Source organism: Saimiri boliviensis, chromosome 2 (genome assembly GCF_048565385.1).
Source record: "Saimiri boliviensis isolate mSaiBol1 chromosome 2, mSaiBol1.pri, whole genome shotgun sequence".
In the NCBI taxonomy this organism is placed as follows: Eukaryota; Metazoa; Chordata; class Mammalia; order Primates; family Cebidae; genus Saimiri; species Saimiri boliviensis.
In genome coordinates, this window is record NC_133450.1 from 47,207,148 (window position 1) to 47,228,042 (window position 20,895).

Consider the following 20,895-nt stretch of genomic DNA (forward strand, 5'->3'; position numbering starts at 1 on the left):
TGCCCAGGCCCCTTCCTAGCCAGAATCCAGGAGCATTCCAGGGGCTCCCACTGCCTCTGTAGCCCCCATGCCTGACGTGCTCCCTTGTGAGGGCTTAGTCCTCATCTTCCCCAACCTGACCCTGTTGGCAGAGAATGGGTCCTGTGACCTGGATGAGCCATCCCGTCCTCAGGAAGGCTTCGTCCCGCTGACCACCTATCCCCTCTCCCCACCTGCCCCACTTTCTCTCTGTGGTTCTCACAGTCCATGGCCTTCCCGGCTCATCTCTGCCCAGGCCAGCCTCTTGTTTTTATAAGAAACTAAAATTTCAACACCTGCCCCAAACAGTCCCCCACACAGGGCTTGTGTTTATGCCCTGTGAATTCTCACCTCTACTCATTAAAGCAGAATGAATACATTAGCCTTCTCGATATCCTCCCCTGATATTATTTTCAGGAACTTGTTTTTTCTGGAGGGTGCTGTGCCCTGCGGGGAGTCTGTGCAGCAAGTCACATAGGTGGTTGTTAAGCCAAGTGTTCCTGGTGGGCAGGGCATATCCCTCAAGTCTCTTTTTCTCCAAGACGTGGCGGACATATGGAGAGCAGCAGCACAGACCCTCAGTGCCTCCCCTCAGTAAGGTCCGTGGACTCCAGGTGAGCAGAGGCACCGGCTGAATGGACAGTCCCCCTTTCCCCTCCTTGTTCTGACTTCAGATCCTGAGCAGGAATGCGAAGGCCCTGGCCCTGCTGCCAAGCCAGCTGCTGCCCCATATAGAGAAGATGGGGTAAGGGCTCCATGAGAGTTGGGGAGACTCTGCCTTGCTCTCTGCTACCCTGAGGTAGCACTAGGGGATGGGGCCCAGGAAGTGGAATATCCCAAGGAGAACAGGGTGGAGTGTGCCCTGGATGCCAGAGTCTCTCTTGTCACTTCCTGAACCACGTCTTCAGGCTCCTTGGGCCCCACAGGATATGACCAACACAGTGAAAGGGAACATTTGGAAAGAATGTGGCCGGCAGACTCCACACCCACAGGGGAGCCCCAATCACCTCTGATGTGCTCTGTCCTCTGAGAACGGCAGGTCCGTGGTAGCTGCAAGGGATGGGACAGCGTCATACGGGATAATCATGAGCCCCTAACCTTTTCAGAGAGGCCAAAAGAAGCTCCTTCTGTCCGTCCCCTGATGGGATCTCTCATGGTGGAACTACTCTCCACCTTTGCCATTCATCTGGGCTTGGGTCCGAGTCAGGAACCAGTTACTGCTCCTGCTCTGGAATGAGATTTGCAACCCAGGCCACTCTCAATGCATTCTGCTCCTGCGGGAGTGGCTGTTCCCAGCTGGCAGCCTCACACTGATGGCTCCATGTTCCCAGGTCCTGTTCTCCAGAGCTCCAGATGATGATCAGCCCTGCCCGGGTGCCAGGCCCTGGGAGTCCTGGGGCATCTGAGCAGCGGAGCTGGCGTCAGAATCTTCTCAGCTCTAACTTCCCCAAAGAACTCACTTCTCCCCAGAGACCCTGGCACTGCCCCTACTTTCCTTTCTTTCCCCTTCCTCAGTTCTGCCTCCTAGTCACTTGGAAGCCCATTTTCTGGAAGCATATAGCTTCTTAATTATGTTCATCTTCCACTTGTCATGCCTGTCCTCTTCTCACAGGGGGAGGCCTGTGGTGCTGATTGCCTCTGCTGCTGTCTATGCACCTCAAACAGTTAGTGGGGAGTTTGGGGATAGGGCAGTGGAGTGGTTGCCAGGGTGGGAGGGAGGTAAATATTGATCCCGCATGACAGTAAAATCCAAGTGCCCAACACTGTATGCCTGTTCTTTTCAGATCTAAAACCACACTTATGCCATTATCTCAGTTCCTACAGCCCCAGGGCTGCCATGTGTGGTTGTATAGCTCGTTCACTGCACAAGGTCACCCAGTCTAGAAACAAGTGGGAGCTGAAATCCAGGCCATCCTCTGCTTGACAAGACACATACTCTGGCTTGGGGCTACATTCACCTGAAGAACAGAATGGCTATACTATTTGCTCTCACGAAGTCAGGCACCAGTGGGGCCGTGTTAAGCTCAGAGGAAAGTTTTTTTTAAAAAAATTGACACCAGGGGGCACTATAGGCTATCAGTGTCCCTGCATGATATTCCTGTGACTATCACAGAGCAGGACTGATAAACTCCATGTGGCAGAGTGGGAGATTGAGATATGGAGATCTAAAGCGACTTGCCCAAGGGCAACCAGTCATGGTGGAGCAGGCATCTGGTCATCGGTCTCTTTAGTGCAGTTCCCTGGCTTTGCACCCTAAGCAATTCTGTCTGGGCCGAGCATGGGTAAACAGCCTCTGCCTTCCTGACTTTTCTTTAAGCCCAGGTTTCATTCTGCTCCTGCTCAGATTTTGTTCACTGGTAATTTCCAGGAGTGGAGTGGGAGAAACGTGAATGCAGGTGTAAGAGCAGGCACAAGAGCTCCTCTCCTCCACTGCAGTGGACCTTATCCATTTCATTTCCTTCTTAGATGCTGGAGGCCTACACCACCAGCAAAACTGCACTGCGGGGACTCACCAAGCCCTTGGCTACAGAGCTGGCACCAAAGGCCATCCAGGTGCCCTGCCTGTTGACAGGAATCATCAAGAACTGACTTCAGCCAAGTGATGAGGTTCAACAGTTCCCAGCTGCTCCCACACCAACCACTTTGTTAGTTTCCCCAGCCTGGACATGTCCCTGTAAGACCAGCAGCCTCTCACTTCCTGTATCAGCACCAGGGCTGTCCTCTGTGGGAGCAGTCGAGGGATTGCAGACCCGGCACTGAGCAGGGCCATCTGCCCACAGGGCATGAGTCTGCCATGGCAGCCTCTCTCTGGCCCGTCACAGTTCTGTCTAGCACTGAGCCTCTGAATTTTTTCAGGTTAAAGATCATTTAGCTCTGCAAAACTCCTCTAAAAATCCCTGTGGATAGCAGAGGCGGGTAGTCTTCTCCAGGGGAGACAGGGCTCTCAAACTGTATCCTCGCCTGTCAGCCTGTCCTCTCATGGAGTCAGGGGATGCACAGCCAATGAGGTGGGATCTGGAGGGCATGAGGGAGGCCGTACTATATCTCTCCACGGAGCCCAGGCCTGTGAGGGGCCTGGGAAGTGGGATCCAGGGCTGGAGGTGGTGCTGGGCCTTATGTTCAGAGCAGCAATGCCAGCAGTCAGAGTTCATCAGAGCATGGGCTGAGGCCTCAGTTCTGTTCTCTTTCCATGTAGGGGCAAGAGGACTGTGCAGGAACCCCGTTCTTCCTGCGCTCTGGAGATACCAGCTATGTCACTGGGGAGAGCATCCTGGGGACTGGCTTCTCCCTGAGGCTCTGCAGACTGTCACTCTGGGTATAGACACTATACTTTGCCCTGGGGACCAGATAGTGATTGGACAGGAGAATGAATGAAGGCCAGGCCCTCTGGGGAGCCATAGGTAGCAGGGGCTAGTTTGCACGTAGAATTCTAAGACAGATCCAGTGTAGGGCATGACTTGGGATGGGACAGAGTTGCTTCTGAGAATTGCAAAGCCTGAATATATGTTTGTTTGTGTGCTTTTTGGGGGCAGTAAACTTGTAAACTCCTAATCCGGACTCCTGTTGTGGTTGGCAAATATGAGTAGCTTCTTTGCCTACAAACAGCATCACTGTCTCAGTGGCCTGTTTTCTCACCACTGCCCCCATCCTCAGGAGCTCCTTACTCTATGTTTGTCCCAGGATTCAAGCATCCTGAGATCCTAGAAAAGAGAAGACTTTATATTAAAAGTTGTGCAAAATGCCCAGGAGTACAGCCAACAGCCCACCCCTAGGAGGCCAGTGACTCTAAGAGCAGATTCATTCAGTTTTCTCCCTCCCCATTTTCTCACCTGGGAGCCCTGGAAATAATCCTGAATTACCAATGGAAGATCTGCTAAGAAAGAATTCCTCCTCTGCCCCTGTCTTTATCTCCCTGGGCTTCAGTTTCCTTGGCTGTTAACTAAGGAGCTGGACCGAAAACCCCACACCCTCACCTCTGGATTTCTGTGTTTCCCAACATTTTGGCCCCCAGGTCACAATGGTCTCCATGGTTCCAGCTCTCTGCGGTGGCATGTCCACTCTGAATGCTGTCACCACTGCAAGGTGATGGCCCCTCACCTGTGACAGCAAACCTAACCTATCAGCGAGCAAAGAAGCTGGGGAAATCTGGGCCCTTCAAGGGGCATTGCTCAGACCCCAAGCTTCACCAAAAGTGTGCTGTGACACTCCAGTCCTTGTCACCATCTTCTCCAAGCTCACACCATCAGCTCTCCTGTCTTCTTGTCAATGCTGCGCCATGTCCCCTGTCCCCTGGCTGGCCCAGCCTCCCTGGACCGTCACCTGTCTTCCCCAGTGGCTATTTAAACTGCCACTGCCATCTTCCTCTGCAGCTCCACTCTGTTCATTCCAGGCAGTGACCTGCCTGCATACTCCCCAGAAAAACAATGGTGATGAGAGAGCCCTCCTTTAATCTCCCCGACTCTGGTCCAAACTTGCATTTGCTTCTGTTCTTACCTGAAAGTTCACCAATCAGTGGAAGAGGTGCATCTTCCCTTTCCAAGGGAATCTTTCCACATTCACATTCACTCAGTATCTCATTTTCTCCCACCGCTCTGGACACTTTGTTCCATGAGGTGTCTTCTCTTTTATCTGCAGCTTCAACCTCTTGGAGCACTTTAATCTAAAAACAGAACAAAACCAGCCGACCAATAAAACTCAGACTCTTCAATCTCTAGTCAACCTCTAGCCATCATAATCCTTCACTCCTCCCCATAAAGTCCCTCTCTCTCATTTGCCATTTGAAAGTCTTGTTGTTGTTGTTGTTTGTTTTGGTTTGGTTTTTTTGAGATGAAGTCTCGCTCTGTCACCCAGGCTGGAGCAGTGGTGCAACCTTGGCTCACTGCAACCTCTACCTCCCATGTTTAAGCAATTCTCCTGCCTCAGCCTCCTGAGTCACTGGGATTACAGGCATGCCCCAACATGCCCAGCTAATTGCAAGTTTTTTCATTATCAGTGCACATGCTGAGGTTTTATTTTCCTACCTTTTGGGGTATTTAGAGTTTAGATCCCTGTTACTCTCCTCACACTCAAATACTCAGAAGTGTCTTAACAGATTATTCTCCAGCCTCCCAGGTAAGCCTGTTAGTATCTTAGGGTTTTATTTTATTTTCTGTCTCTCAGAAATTTGCCATTTCTTGAGTATTTCTACCATGGGGTTGGGCTGCCTAGGAAATCACCTCTTCTTTCATTTCAGTCCTGCTCCAGGGAAAATTCTCCTGAGTCTCTGGGGAGAGGGGAGCAGATATCTGCCATAGGTTTTCTTCCCAGTTCTGGAAACAAGTTCATTCCCGTAAATGAAAGTCATTGATTTTCAGACAAGCTTCCAGGACACATTCCTGACCTTTCCCAAGGGAGCTTACAGTGTATTACCTCCTGGACAGCTTATAAAAGAACTGGGCTGGCTTCTCTCTACTGCACAAAGGGGGCCCCAGTTGATCAAGCTGGAGCTCCAACCAGGCAAAGACGTGTCCCCATTCTCCACTGGTTGGCATCTCAAGGCTCACAAAGGGGCAGTCTGTTTTCCATGACCACAGCCATGAAGTATTTGGACACCATGGGAGGAGTCATATTGGATGTGAGAAGTGGAAAAGTTCCTCACTCCCCACAGAAGCATGGAGATTTACTGTGTGGGAATCCCTTCAGTAGGCCTTCCAAAATATGTATTAAGATTCCCAAACTATCTGTACATCTATGTGTAGAAAAAAGGTAATTATATAAGTCACAAATCATTATTTCTTTGGCTTATGGTTTCCTCCCACTCTTAAGTCACCAGCTACATTTGCACATGGGCTTTATAGACTTTTGCAGGGGGGATCTTTCTCATCCTCTCTCTATCTTCTTTATTCTGCTAATAAAGAAAAGTACTTCATACAATAGCTCAGCCCTTTCAAAAGTGATGGTGAGGAAATGTCCACCCTTCCCTTCACTTTGTTACTTCCTCCTGTACTCTGATGAGGAGCTAAACTGAGTGGCCCAGGTTACCGATGGTGTCTTACAGCAGCAGGGCAGTCTTCTCTGGCTCTCTTCTTCTTGGACCACCTGGACTTAGGCAAGCAGGACTTATTTCTGCTAGAGCTAGTTGGATTTCTGCTCTGGGTTAAAGATGTTTTACGTGAACCTAGCTGGGTACATCAGGTCAGTCCTCTCTGCCAGTTGCCTTCAATTTAGAGAGCAGGGAGAGGAAAGCCTTGTTCTCCAATTCAGCATTAACAGTATAAAGATTACCCTGACTTTGATTACCATCTGTCTTCTTCCATATAATTCTCAATTTATTAGAACCCACTAGAGAAGGAGGTATGATTAGCTTCTTTCAGTGACTATTCCAGTCAGGAAATTGATAGAATACATTTTCTTCCTCTCTGCTCCAGTTGGACCTGGTAAGAACTCCTGGCTCACTAAGGCCGTCCTAAGGATGAAACTCCTGCTAAGACACCACTGCCTGTGGCCATGAATGTTAGTACAGATGTGTGGTCTGCATGCCAGTGCTGAGTGTGCTACATCTCATTTGCTGCCAAAGGAATTCATGTCATCTCTTGTTTTTGCAAAAGTCAAAGGCCTTGACTGCTATAGGAACAATAGTTACCAGTTCTTGGGAGGGCTTGTGTTCTCAAAGATGAAATGCTTCTTTTTTTTTTTTTTTTGAGACGGAGTTTCGCTCTTGTTACCCAGGCTGGAGTGCAATGGCACGATCTCGGCTCACCGCAACCTCCGCCTCCTGGGCTCAGGCAATTCTCCTGCCTCAGCCTCCTGAGTAGCTGGGATTACAGGCACATGCCACCATGCCCAGCTAATTTTTTGTATTTTTAGTAGAGACGGGGTTTCACCGTGTTGACCAGGATGGTCTCGATCTCTCGACCTCGTGATCCACCCGCCTCAGCCTCCCAAAGTGCTGGGATTACAGGCTTGAGCCACCGCGCCCGGCGAAATGCTTCTTTATATCACACTTACTTTAAATATTTTACACTTTCATTTTTAAAATCCTGCCTTAAGTACTGGAATTGGACTGCACGAAAGTTAACAGCAGTGTCATGCAGAATCACTGGGAAGTTAAGATTCTTCCAAGACTACTTGTTCAGTTGGGCATTCTCATTGCTTTTTAGCCAACGATGGATGGATCTGCTCCCTCAGTCTAGCCTCCTTGCTTTTCCAGCATTATACAGCAATTTCTGAATGTATCATTGCTTTAACAAGATACCCCAGTTCCATCTTGATCTTTCCTGTCCTATAAGGCAGCACTTAGACAAGCTCTGGTCGCTGTGCCAAGATACAGTGAAACTCAATGAGCCAGATGTAGACTCAGCCCTCCTATCCCAGCCCCATACATGATGCTGAGTAAAGTAAGAAACAGAATGAAATCTACATTGCAATATGACTTATGTACGTTTAAAAGTGTACATACAAAATGCCAACACATATTTTAAGATGAATGTATATAAATAAGAAGATACAAATCAAGTGTATTAGAGTAGATGTCTTTGAGTTTGAGGGGAGGGAAATAGGAATGAAGGCTGAGAATAAAAAGAACAAGTAAATAAATAAATGAAATAAGAGTGGAGCCTTGGATACACAAGGTAGAGCAACGGAGCAGTGGAATGAACCCTGGTTCCTGGGACTGGATGTTATAGCCAAGTCAAGCCCTGCGTGGTGGAACCACTGAGCCTATGACTCCCTACTGCCCTCCTCCAATAAGGAAGGATCTTTCTGCTTGCCTGGGGCCACTGCTGTACCATGAAGGTAAAGAACGAGAGGCAGAAGTAATGAAGCAAGAGAAAGAAAAGGACTGCTCCACATGAGGAAAGGCAGGCAGCCACTGGAGGAAGGAAAGAAAATATCTGGGAAAATATCTGGTGGGAAAAGTTTGCAAGGATGAAAGGGAGATGAGACAGAGATAGAGAGAGGTCCCATAGGTTTTATGTATGAGAAAAAGTACTGATATGTGGAACTTGAAGGTTACTGGGTCCTAGACAATGAGCAAATTTGCATAAGAAGCCCAGGAGCATTCTGGGAAAACAGCAATGCATTCACATCCCCTCTTGATGGATTTAAAATCAGGATTACCTGGGGCAACTTGACCAAGGGCCAGTAAAGCTTCTAGCATATAATATAGCAGAATATGTTCATAATCTCTTGGTAGGGAAAGATTTCTTTAACAGGATGCAAGAATGCCAACCATACAGAACAGATTGATTATATAATAACATTAAAATTAAGAACTTTTTTTAAAAGATGGAATCTCACTCTATCACCCAGGCTGGAGTGCAGTTGTGCAATCATAGCTCACTGCAGCCTCTAATTTCTGGGCTCAAGGGATCTTCCTGCCTCAGCCTCACAAGTAGCTGGGACCATAGGTGTGCACCACCACGCTTAGCAAGAACTTCTTTTTCTCAATAGTTACTATTCATAGTATTAAAAGGTAAGCCACACAGCAGGAGAAAAATACAAGCAACAAACAACTCAAAAGCAAATGACAAGAGACTCAAGCAGACACTTTACAAAACGAGACTTCTAAATGACCCATGAACATATGAAAAGGTGCTCAGCCACATTAGAAATTCAGACAAAAAAACATAAGATGCACAAGAAAGTTAGGAAAGCCTGACAATACCAAGTGTTGGTGAAGATGTGGGGCAACAGGGGGCACAAATATACTACTACTGGAAGTTTAAATGGATACCGACTGCCATTGTGGAAAACAGTATGGCACCGTTTACTGAAGTTGAACATACCTTAGGGGACAGCAACTCCACTTCTAGGTACATAAACAACAGCAACATGTGCACCGTGTAGCTTTATTTGTAATAGATTCAAACTGAAACAACCCAATATTCATCAATAGGAGAATACAAATAAATGATCTAGTCATAGAATGGCATAATATAGAGTTATAAAAATGAATGAACTGAAAATGTATACAATATCATAGACTGTATATATGTATATATACTCAAATGTAATATGGAGTGAAGTGAATCAGTCATAGTAGAGAATGTGTTGTATAATTTTATTTATGTGATCTTAAAACCACAAAACTAAACCATAGTGCACAGGGATACACTTAGTGCTTCGGCAGTAGGGATCTAAAGAGAAGCAAGGCAGTGGTTGGCCATGACAGTCAGAACATTGAGGGAAGGGTAATAGAGAGAGAGTGCGGATGGGGGAGGGTGAAAGGGTCTTTGGGATGCTGGCAATGTCTGTTTATTGGCCTGGGTGGTTATATGGATATTTATCTTGAGATAATTATTGTGCTTGAGGAACACTTTTGTTTTGCAAACTCCATTGTAGGTGTGTTCTACTGCACAATCTAACTGGAACCTTACCTATTACCATATATAAAAATTAGGACAGATTAAAGACTTAAATATATAAGACTTCAAGCTATAAAAGTCCTTGAAGAAAACCTAGGAAATACTTGATATCCACCTTGGCAAATAATTTATGGCTAAGCCCTTACAAGCAATTGCAACAAAAAAAGAAGTTGCCAAATGGGACCTAATTAAACTAAAGAGCTTCTGCACAGCAACAGAAGCTATCAAGGGAGTAAACAGACAACCTACAGAATGGGAGAAAATATTTGCAAATTATGGGCTGACAATGGGCTAATATTCAGAATCTATAAAGAACTAAATAAGCAAAAACCAACCCATTAAAAGGGGGGGCAAAGAACATGAACAGACACTTCTCAAAAGACACATAAGCAGCCAACAAACATATAAAAAATGCTCATTGTCACTAATCATCAGAGATGTCCTCATGTACCCAATATTGAACTCCCACTTATAAGTGACAATATGTAGTATTTGGTTTTGTGTTCCTGTGTTAATTCACTTAGGATAATGGCCTCTAGGTGTACCCATGTTGCTGCAAAGGACATGATTTTTTTTTATGGCTGCATGTTATTCCATGGTGTATATGTGCCATATTTTCTTTATTCAATCCACTGCTGATGGGCACCTGGGTTGATTCCATGTCTTTGCTATGGTAAATAGTGCTGCAGTGCAAAGAATGCAGGGAAATGCAAATCAAAACCACAATGAGATACCATCTCACACCAGTCAGAATGGCTTTTGTTAAAAAATAAAAACAAACAAAGAAACAAACAGATGTTGGCAAGGCTGCAGAGAACACTTATACACTGTTGGTGGAAATGAAACTAAGTCTAGTCACTGTGGAGAACAGTTTGGAGATTTCTCAAAGAGGTAAAAGTTGAACTACCATTTAACCTAGCAATCGCATTATTGGGTATATGCCCACAGGAAAATAAGCCATTCTACCAAAAAGACACATGCACCCATATGTTCTTTGCAGTGCTATTCACCATATCAAAGACATAGAATCAACCCAGGTGCCCATCAGCAGTGGATTAATAAAGAAAATATGGCACATATAAATCATGGAATAACATGAAGCCATTAAAATGAACAAAATCATGTCTTTTGCAGCAACATGGATGTACCTGGAGGCCACTATCCTAAGCAAATTAATGCAGAAATAGAAGACCAAATACTGCATGTTCTCACTCATAATTGGAAGCTAAATATTGGGTAGACAATGTCATAAAGGTGGGAACAATAGATACTGGGAACTACTAGAGGAAGGAGGGAAAGCAAAGGACAAGAGCTGAAAAATTGCCTCTTAGGTACTGTGCTCACTCCCTGAGTGACAGATTCATCTGTACTCCAAACCTCAGCATTATGCGATATACCTTTTAACAAACCTGCACATGCACTCCAGATTCTAAAATAAAAGTTGAAAAATTGCTTCATATGTGTGTGTGTGTGTGTGTGTGTGTGTGTGTGTATCAAAGTGAATAGAGATATTTGGAAAAGCGAATAGAGATGTTTGGAGCGGACTTGGTTGCAAAACTCTGGTAATTGTGGGTTTGGGTTTTTTTCCTTGTGAATTGGTGGGAGAAAGTGGTGATATGTGATTCTCTGGTATTTCACTTGGAGCCTCTTTTCCCACGTTCCTCTTCCGCTGGGGCTTTTTAGTTCCCAACTGACAGCTGATGTTGGCAAATATAGCCTTTGAAAGAAAATTCAAGGACTGGAACATCCAAGGAAAACAACAAATCTGATCAACTCCAGAGTATAGTATACATTAAGAATTCAAGTTTTCTAGATGTGACATTATAGTATACATGCTGCTCCAAGGAGTCTGTAAAGAAACCAAAGGCATGTTCCCAGAGCCCAGGAATAGCCGTGTGTGAACTTGGACGTTTGCTGTGACATAGCATGGCTGCAGATGTTGATTAAGTGGGTCCAGAGAGGATATCAGGTCCAGTGCTCTGAGACAATGTACTTTGGAATCAGAACTTCTAAAGATGAAGATAGCAAACCATTTTTAAAGATTGCATGGTCTAGGGTTTTTGGAAGTATATGCTGTCTTTCATGTTTGTCCTGCATGATGAATCAATTACAGAAACTAGATATGCAAAGTAGAATGAACTGATTGGGTCTAATGCTTACCATATATCATTAGGAACCACTGATCAAAAAGAAATCAGAAATCCCTTTGTGTTTTGTTTCAGCCATATCATGTTTACGCAGTGTTTAGAGGAAACAGTATAAGAGGAGAATGTGATTAACTATTTATACATTTTAACTAATGGCACAGAATACTTAACAATATTTGAGTTTAGGAGAAAGAAAAAATAACTGTGAATCTGTGGGGGCATATTAGCTTAGCAAGTGTATAAACCATTGCATTTTTTAGATATTTTACAAAATCCTGAAATATACTATGAGTATTTTAAAACAAAATACCCACTTGTGCCTAAGCAGTAGTATGTACAATTTTGTACAATTCAGTTTCTGACAGTTCTGTTGTGCTAAGAATTTTACAATAAATACTCAAGTGAGGACAGGCGTGGGTAGGGTTAGGAGGAGTTAGCAGCCACCAGTACTGATTGCACCCATAGACTTTTCCTGACTAGTTCATTCTTCTCCCTTGAGCTCCCTAAGACTACTCTTTCCTGACTAGAAAGAGGCACGTATGTGCCTCAAATAAAATGTATTTTTAAAAAATATATTGTAATTTAACTGTGCATTAGGATGCTGCACACATTAAATTCTTTCAAACCAATCAGAACTTGAAAAGTTGCTTGTGCCCTCTAGGATTTGAGCATGGAAAGATGGCTTGGGGGCAGATGTGAAAATGGAAACAACTTCATTAGGTTCATTAGCCGTCTAATCTCAGACTACACTGTGGGATACTGAATTACAAGAAGTAATTGAATTCTGATTTGCACATTGGGGTAGCATTTGGTTTGCATTTGGGCATATATTTGCTACACTCTCTCTTCCATTTACTGATACTGAAGATGGTGGTGGCTGACACCCTGAAAACAGAAGCAAATTGAGGCTGGCTGAGCGTGTTCTCTTTCTGATTCACTCCTTCCCCCACATCCCAGCTTCTCTTACTCTCTCCCACTCTCTGGAAGACCTGTGTTCCCTCAGGTAATATTAGCTGTAGATTGAGAAAAACTCAGACTTATATGACATAGTCACCTTCAAAGATTATCTTAAAGCCCTGCAGCAGAATTCCTGAGGGGTGGTGAGCAAGTGCCCCCACAAATGCCAGTGATATCCCAGAAAGGGATAAAGTTTTGCTTTTGGTTTGGTTTTTAAAATGAAACCATTCTGAACTTTCCTGATTCTAGAGCAGTTTGCTTAGGTCAACACTGGTGATACCCGATGGTGTCTGAGTTCTCTGGACAGAAGGTAGCAAGCCCCTATTTTCTATATTGATGTGGTAAAAGGGTTTCTAATATGCAGTCCTCTTCTCTCATGTACCCTCAATTTCAAACTTTAACCATGGGTCTAGAGGAGAAAGTGCAATGAGTGTACAGGGGAAGACACAAATCACAAAGACCCACTTTTTATGGTTAGGAGAAAATTTAATGTTCTGTCAAAATAATTTTTCTCATGAAATCAGCTTCCTAGCAGTTGTGGGGAACATCAGAAAAGTAACAATGGAATATATAAAAGCCTCTTTGGAAGGTGGAAGTCTATTTAAAAAGTGAGTAAATTTGAATGATAGCAAGTGAGGACCTTAGAATTATAAGTATGTGAATATGAACTTAGCGAACAGTTTTCCTTCACTAAAATAACTGTAGTTACTTTATGGTCAAAGTATTTTGAAGGAGTAGAAATGTAGTAACACCTTTGAAGACAATGTCCATAGGGAAGTTGTGGGAACTGGCTATCCAAGCCTAAATTATTAACTAGATTCAAATTATGTTTACTTTTTCTGTGCTTCAAATGAAAGGATCGCATATAAGAAAGAGGAACTCACGCTGAGGGCAGCAGTTCACACCTGTAATCCAGCACTTTGGGAGGCCGAGGCATGTGGATCACTTGAGGTCAGGAGTTCAAGATCAGCCTGGCCAACATAGTGAAATCCCATCTCTACTACAAATATAAAAATTAACTGGGTGTGGTGGCACATACCTGTAATCCCAGCTACTTGCAAGGCTGAGGAGGGAGGAGCACTTGAACCCAAGAGGCCAAGGTCACAGTGAGCCAAGATCGCATCACTGCACTCCAACCTAGGTGACATAGTGAGACTCCACCTCAAAAAAAAAAAAAAAAAAAAAAAGGTAACTTAGTTGAAATTGAAATTTGCAAAGAGTGAGCAGATATATGTGATGGGAACATCAGTCAATGCAAGGTAAATGAGGCCATAAGGGGCTGGTAATTCCTCTGATGTCACACTTTTCTTTGAAAGAATTTATTATGATTCTAAAAAATGGAAAGAGATATGTCATTGACAGTGTCCTCAAGAAGATCCTTACAATAAATGTGGCATCTGGTTTCACAGCCTTCACCTGCTGGTGCATTGTAGAAGAGAGGCCAGTTCTGAAGTCTATAGAGAAGACATATAGTTGCTCCAGGGATCTGTCAAACAACTCTGATAGATAAAATAGGGAAAAAGTAGGCTACATCTTCCACATTCATAACTATGGCTATGTTCCCAAAGACTTCTATTACCCCTTTCCACTGGCTGAGGCCACTAATATACCACTGAGGCTTAGTCCCACCCTGGTTTCTGTGTCAGTCCCCTACAAGGCAAGGACTGCATTAATAATCTGTCCTAATTCACCTTAACAGGCCCAGCCTTGACCACTCGCATGTTACTTCTCACATCCCTACCGCTGCCAGTCCTGGGAGCATATGGCCAGCCCTCCAGCCACCCTTATTCCCCTTAGACTGGCCTAGTCCCTCAGTCTGGATCTCTGTGGGTTCCCAGCCCTAGGTTCAGCACAGACCACTGGTCCAGGATCTAGGTCTAGGGCTTCCCCTGAACCCCAAGTAGGTAGATAAAATCCTTCTTCCCATCAGATATCCTAGGACACAATCCCCAGAGTCCTCATGTCAAAAACTCACCAACCCTTGTCTTACTGCGTGTGACCTATTCTGCAAGTTATATGAAGAATTCCTCAAAGACGGTAGAAAAGTGAGATCACTTACATATTCCACCTACTTTATGCTTAGCGATAGCCACTCACCACTTTTACCAAAAGGAAGAATCTGTAATTCTTTTCTCTGCTTGTAAAATGAATAAAATAGTCCGCTGTCATGTCATTCCTGATTCAGCCAAACAGAGACCAATTGATATTCATTAAAATAAGGCCTCTCTGTTAGAGGATTGTTATTCTGTGTGGCGCTTTTATATTTAAGGCAATCTCCAGCGTGCCTCACTGCTGGCCAAGAAAGGGAAAATTCTGGAGATGCTGAAACACAAGCTTTCAAAAGTCCCAGCAAAGAAAGTAAAAAGACAAAATTATGCTTGAAGATGAATTTGAAAGCAGTAATTTAAGAGAGGGCAGAACCAGGCTGACTGTACAGTTAAGGAATCTGAGGAAAGCTGACCGGGTGGCTTGTAGATAGCGTGAATCTGAAAGAAGAAAACCAGATGGAACAACCACATTGGGATGTCCCTGTCTTGTGGATCCCATTTTAAGAGTAGGGCAACTGTCCTGTGAGACTAGGAATGACAATCTGAAGACTTCAGTCTGGAGAGAGTACTTTGCAGGGGTTCAAAGAGGATAAATGAAACAAAGTAACTCAAGTGTTATATTTGAATTATGAACCCTACAGTTCTTGTGCACCACATTATGACCCCACATTTGCAAATGTCAGCAAGGATGATTCTGATTTAGTCTATTCAAACTCTGGGGAAGACTGATCTTCCAAGTGCTTTCAGCATCCCTAAGGTTTTGGCCACATGCCAAGATTATCTATATGTTATGGCATATAGTTTACTGAATGTTTTAGCAAGAGGAGAACATTCCAGGACCCTACAAGTGCAGGAGGTGTCATCACCTGAAGATGGTCATACTAGGATATGTGACACAGCAAATGAAATGGATATTACAGATATAGAGCCAGCAGTATGTTTGGACTCCAAAACTCAGGACAGGCTCATAGCACTGAAAGGAGTAACAAACTTTGGCACTCCAGCTGAAGTTTTTAACTCTGAAAAAGCTGACGTGTTCAAAAGAAACTTGACAAGACCACCAAATTGTTCAAGGAGCTCCAGGAAGCCCAGGATGAGCTTTTTTTTTTTTTTTTTTTTTTCTTTTGAGACGGAGTTTCGCTCTTGTTACCCAGGCTGGAGTGCAATGGCGTAATCTCGGCTCACCGCAACCTCCGTCTCCTGGGTTCAGGCAAATCTCCTGCCTCAGCCTCCCGAGTAGCTTGGATTACAGGCATGTGCCACCATGCCCAGCTACTTTTTTGTATTTTTAGTAGAGACAGAGTTTCACCATGTTGACCAGGATGGTCTTGATCTCTTGACCTTGTGATCCACCAGCCTCGGCCTCCCAAAGTGCTGGGATTACAGGCTTGAGCCACCGCGCCCGGCCGAGGATGAGCTTTTGAACATCAGACCTCCTTCCAATATGATCTGTCTCTTGGGTCCCTTATATGGAGAAATGCATCTCTCTGAACAAGTGACTAATAATCTTAAAAAACTTGCACAGCATGTAACTCCAAGTGATACTGTAAGTGTGTACGGAGTTCAAAAAGCAATGAGGGCTTCCATTCCTTGCCTTATTGTGGAAAACAACTTTGTAGATTTAACAGAAGATTTTGAAGAACCTAAAAAGATTGATTTTGCTGAGTGTGGACTTGATGGGATTTGAAGCCAACTGGCATTTGATTACATATTGTGTAATTTTTTTTTTCATTCTTAACTTGGAAATGCTTTTCAGAAAATATTAAATATTTGTAAATTATGTTTTTAATTAAACTTTGGAATAATGAATTTTAATGTTTCAGAGTTTGGACTTGTATTAGGTAATAAAGCTGGACCTGGGACTCAAAAAAATGTGTTCACCCGCCCTCTCCTTTTTATCGATAATTACAATATTCAATACAGAAAAGCAACTTTAAAAATAAGAAAATAACTCAAGAGAAATTGTTAAATTTGGAGATCTAATTTCCAAATAAGAGAAGTTTCTAAAAGTGAAAAAACAGACAAAAGAATCAAAACCAATTTTCAGAGAAAATATTATTTTAAAAAAATTACAGAGAGAACTACCAAAGTCCCACACAAAAATCAACAGCAAAAAGCAACACCATGGCACAGTTTCATAAAAAGTTAAAGCCGTAAAGGGAAAAATAATTCTGCAAGTTTTCAAGCAAAAAAAAAGTAGGTCATTTTCATGGAGCAAAATTTCAAACTAGCTTTGGCTTTTTCCACTGCAATGAGCAATGCTGGATGACAATCCGATGTCATCGTCTACAGAGGGCATTAAGTGCAAGTCAAGAATAATGGACCACATCAAGCCATTTGTATAGGGAGGCAACAGAGAGATACTTGCAGACATGACCAGTCTTAAAAAAAATGTGTGGCAGCCAGGGGCTTCTTTTGAAAAAATTGCTCACAACTACAACATATAGTATGAAAGGCTAAAATTAGAGAAAAATTTGAATGAATAATGGCTAAAAAAAAAAATGAACCTGTGATAATTATTGATACCAACTGTAATTAAAGAAGTAAAAATAACTGTGGAAGGGTTACTCCTGATACTGCAGTAATTATTTAAAATAAGACACAGAAAGTATAAAAGAAACATGAAGAGAAAAAAAGTGAGAAATATCTAATTTAATTCATAATTTAATTATGAATGGGAAATTGGATGCAAGGAATAAGAGATGCAGACAAAAAAAGTAGCATCCTTTTTCTTGCAGAGACGTACACAGGCTTTTGATTACGGAAAGAGAACTAGAATGCTTACAGAACATTTCAAGATATTTACATGAGGCTTTAAAATAGATTTTTTTTTGTCTTCTAAAACGTTTTAAAAGATAAAGGGAAAAATATAGTCCATATAACCAGAGACAATAAAGTTGCCTAATATATATTGAAAAAATTAACACCATATGTGCCAAACACTGGATCTCATATAAATAATGTGAACCCACCATTAAAAAGCAGTTTCTGCCTAAACTAATAAACAAAATTAATAGAAGAGAGGCCAGTTAGGTCAAAGTTATAAGGGTTTTAAAAGGTTAAAGTTAGACTCACCCAATATATGTCATTTAAAAACAGCAAGTAAACAAATAATTTAAAACCAAGACATAAAAGTTGATAAAAATTAGTATCAGATGATAGAATAAAAATTGAATAAGTGTGATATAAAGTTTTAATAAAAACCACCGATATTCAATTTAAATGGACCATAAAAAATATATGAGATTTTCTATTCTGATCTTTCATGTTATAGAGAATTGAATCAAGCACAACTAAAAGTCAGTTTTTACCCTCATTTATCTATTATAGATTTTTTTTTGATTCTATGGGCAGGAACTGATTGTATATAAATATACATATTCTTGGCTATTAATATTTCTGCAGACTTGCAAACGAACTTAATACTATTGCAAGGATCAGGAGACAGCATTCATAAAGGCTGCAGTTGGGTAACATTGACCAGAGATGGTTAATCTTGATATTAACTATAAAATATCATTGGATAATATTCACAAGACTTTGGTCAACTTGGTAAATATTTTCATGAATTCTGGTTTAGTTTAGTGTGATGGCAAAATGGACTTTATAGCTGGAAACAGCTTTTATGTATAATTATATAGGTACTAATTTTCTCATTTGTGTTGATATTAAGGTAACATTGCTATCAATTAAGGTTAATTAGGAAAACTGTCACTCATACACAGACTTTTTGCATGGGGGGGACAGATAGAAGAAGAATATGTCCCCATAGGAACATTTCCCTTCCATTTCAGAGATTACCAGATAATTAGAGGCTCTGCAAAAGATTTTGATCCTGCTTTTCAATAAAAAACAGCTTTAATTTTAAAGGGTGGATAGCCCTGAAACAAGCCCTGAAGCATGTTCTGAAAGAAAGGGAGCTATCCAGGGCTTTGCATGTCGAAGGGCCAAGTGTGTCCTGGGAAGGAGCTGCAGAGTGGATGCTACAATCCAGATAGTGTTTCTGCTTATGAATATTAATTTAGGCACTAAAGTCCCTGAGAATTAATGTCTGTCCTTAGGAAGTATGTGTGTGGTCAATAGTTATGTAATGGATAATTAAAATTAATAAAAAAAAACAAAGGGTCTCACAATGACAGGAGCCTCTAAGAGGATACAACTTGGAGGTGAATGCTCACCTGCACATTTCTACTAGACCTCATGTGGAAGCCCTTGTGATTATTTTATATGGAATAATCTGACCCTTGGAAACCAGACTGTAGGGCTATACTGTGTCTCACTGATATGGAAAGGAAAGGAGTTAGACCCTAGAGCCAGTTTTCTAAGACTCAAAATCCAGAGGCAGTAAACAAACAACAAAAAACAACACACATACACACACACAAAATTAGGACACCAAGGAAAAATGGCTGGTTACAGGGATGGGGCAGAAACAATATAAATTGTATTTTTAAATGTTCTTTCTTTTATATTCTGTGAAAGAAAGATTGACGAATTATTTCAAATTGAAAGACACTAAGAACACAGGTCAGTTATGCAATATGTGGTCTTGGATTGGGTCTTTACCAGAAAAAGGACATTAGTGAAAAACTGGTGAAATTTAAATAAAATATGTTATTTCATTAACAACATTGCATCGCTGTCAATTTCTTGGTCATGATAATCGTACTATGCTTATGTAAGATGGTAACATCAGGGAAAGAGGTGAAGGGCATATGTAAACTCTCTGTACTGTTTTTGCAACTTTTTCTGAAAGTTTAAAATAATTTCAAAGTAAAAGTTAAAAGAAATCTAAAGGAATAAACTCCCCCTTGAAGTGGCTTTCTAAAACAATATTAGTATATTAAGCACTTACATAAATGGGAAGAATAAGAAATTTTAAACTTTCTAAAAATGTTTTCCTACTTCTTATACTTTAGATATGCGGTTCTGTAAGAAAATGTTTTCTTGGTAAAGCTGTAGCAGGAAAAAAAAAAAGATTTCCTGAGTTTAATTATTAATTATAGCCTTGGTTATTACAAGAATTAAGTACTTTGTTAAAAACTTTCAAGTTTTAATATCTGCTATATAATGACATAAGAAAAGAGATCATGTAATATTCCTAAGTAAGATGTCTCTTTGAGGATAAATTGCCTAGGAATACAACGAACAAAGGATATAAAGGACCTCTTCAAGGAGAACTACAAACCACTGCTCAAGGAAATAAGAGAGGACATGAACAGATGGAAAAACATTCCATGCTCATGGTTAGGAAGAATCAATATTGTGAAAATGGCCATACTGCCCAAAGTAATTTATAGATTCAATGCTATCCCCGTCAAACTACCAATGACCTTCTTCACAGAACTGGAAAAAAACACCTTAAACTTCATATGGAACAAAAAGAGAGTCCACATAGCCAAGTCCGTTCTTTTTTTAAATTGTAATTTAGGTTCTGGGTTACATGAGCAGATCATGCAGGGTTGTTGCATAGGTATATACATGGCAAAATGGTTTGCTGCCTTCATCCCCCCATCACCTATATCTGGTATTTCTCTCCTCATTATCCCTCCCCACCCTCCCCACCCCTGCTGTCCCTCCCCTATCTCCCCACCCAACTGACCGTAGTGTGTGATGCTCCCCTCCCTGTGTCCATGTGTTCAAATTGTTCAACACCACCTATGAGTGATAACATACGGTGTTTGGTTTTCTTTTCTTGTGTCTGCAACGAAGGAAGGCAATTTGTTATTATCTTTAGGAATTAGCAAGCTCTGGGAGGTAGGAAGACAGTTCTCTCCCCGGGTCTGTAAGGTCTGCAAATACTAGAGCATTAAAAATGCAGAAAATAAGAAAATCTAATTAATGTAATTGGCCCCGTAGTGCCAAATAGACAAACACAGAATCTAAGAAAACACAGAACACCAAGGCAGCCTCTTCTCACTCTGCTCATGGAGGGAGCTTTGTCATAGATCGTGGCCTTTAGACTGCTTTCCTAATAGTGACTCAAATACAAGTGTCTGTATCCCCAAATTTCAAGGGAAACATGACAAGTTCTCTGGGGAAACAAGCTATAAAAAGCAGAAACAGTACATGGCTCTGACAACACTCCAGTCTCTCATGCTCTAAAGAAACATTGTCTTCTAATGTTCTACCTCTCCACGAACTCTTAGCCTTCTCTTATGTAACCTGGAGGCAAAGGAGAGGCTAAAGATGGAAAGAAAACAGATATTAGTATCTCTTTTCATGTCCTGAGTAGGTGATTCATTACTTAGAGTTTGGTCTTTGAGGCTTTTGCTGAAAATCTAAGACAGGAAAATCACATCTAATATACTATTGTGTCATCAGAATTTTTAAATGCACCATTTCTTTGGGTGCAAGCAATTTGCTGCAAGCAATTCTACT

General features: G+C 42.1%; 1 long non-coding RNA gene and 1 pseudogene across 3 annotated transcripts in view; both read left to right on the forward strand.

The window, feature by feature from the left end:
- The window catches only part of LOC141583551 (uncharacterized), a 143,685-nt gene that overhangs the window by 47,519 nt on the left and 75,271 nt on the right, over positions 1-20,895 (forward strand). The window lies entirely within an intron of this gene.
- Positions 68-19,987, forward strand: LOC101053496 (bromodomain-containing protein 7-like; annotated as a pseudogene).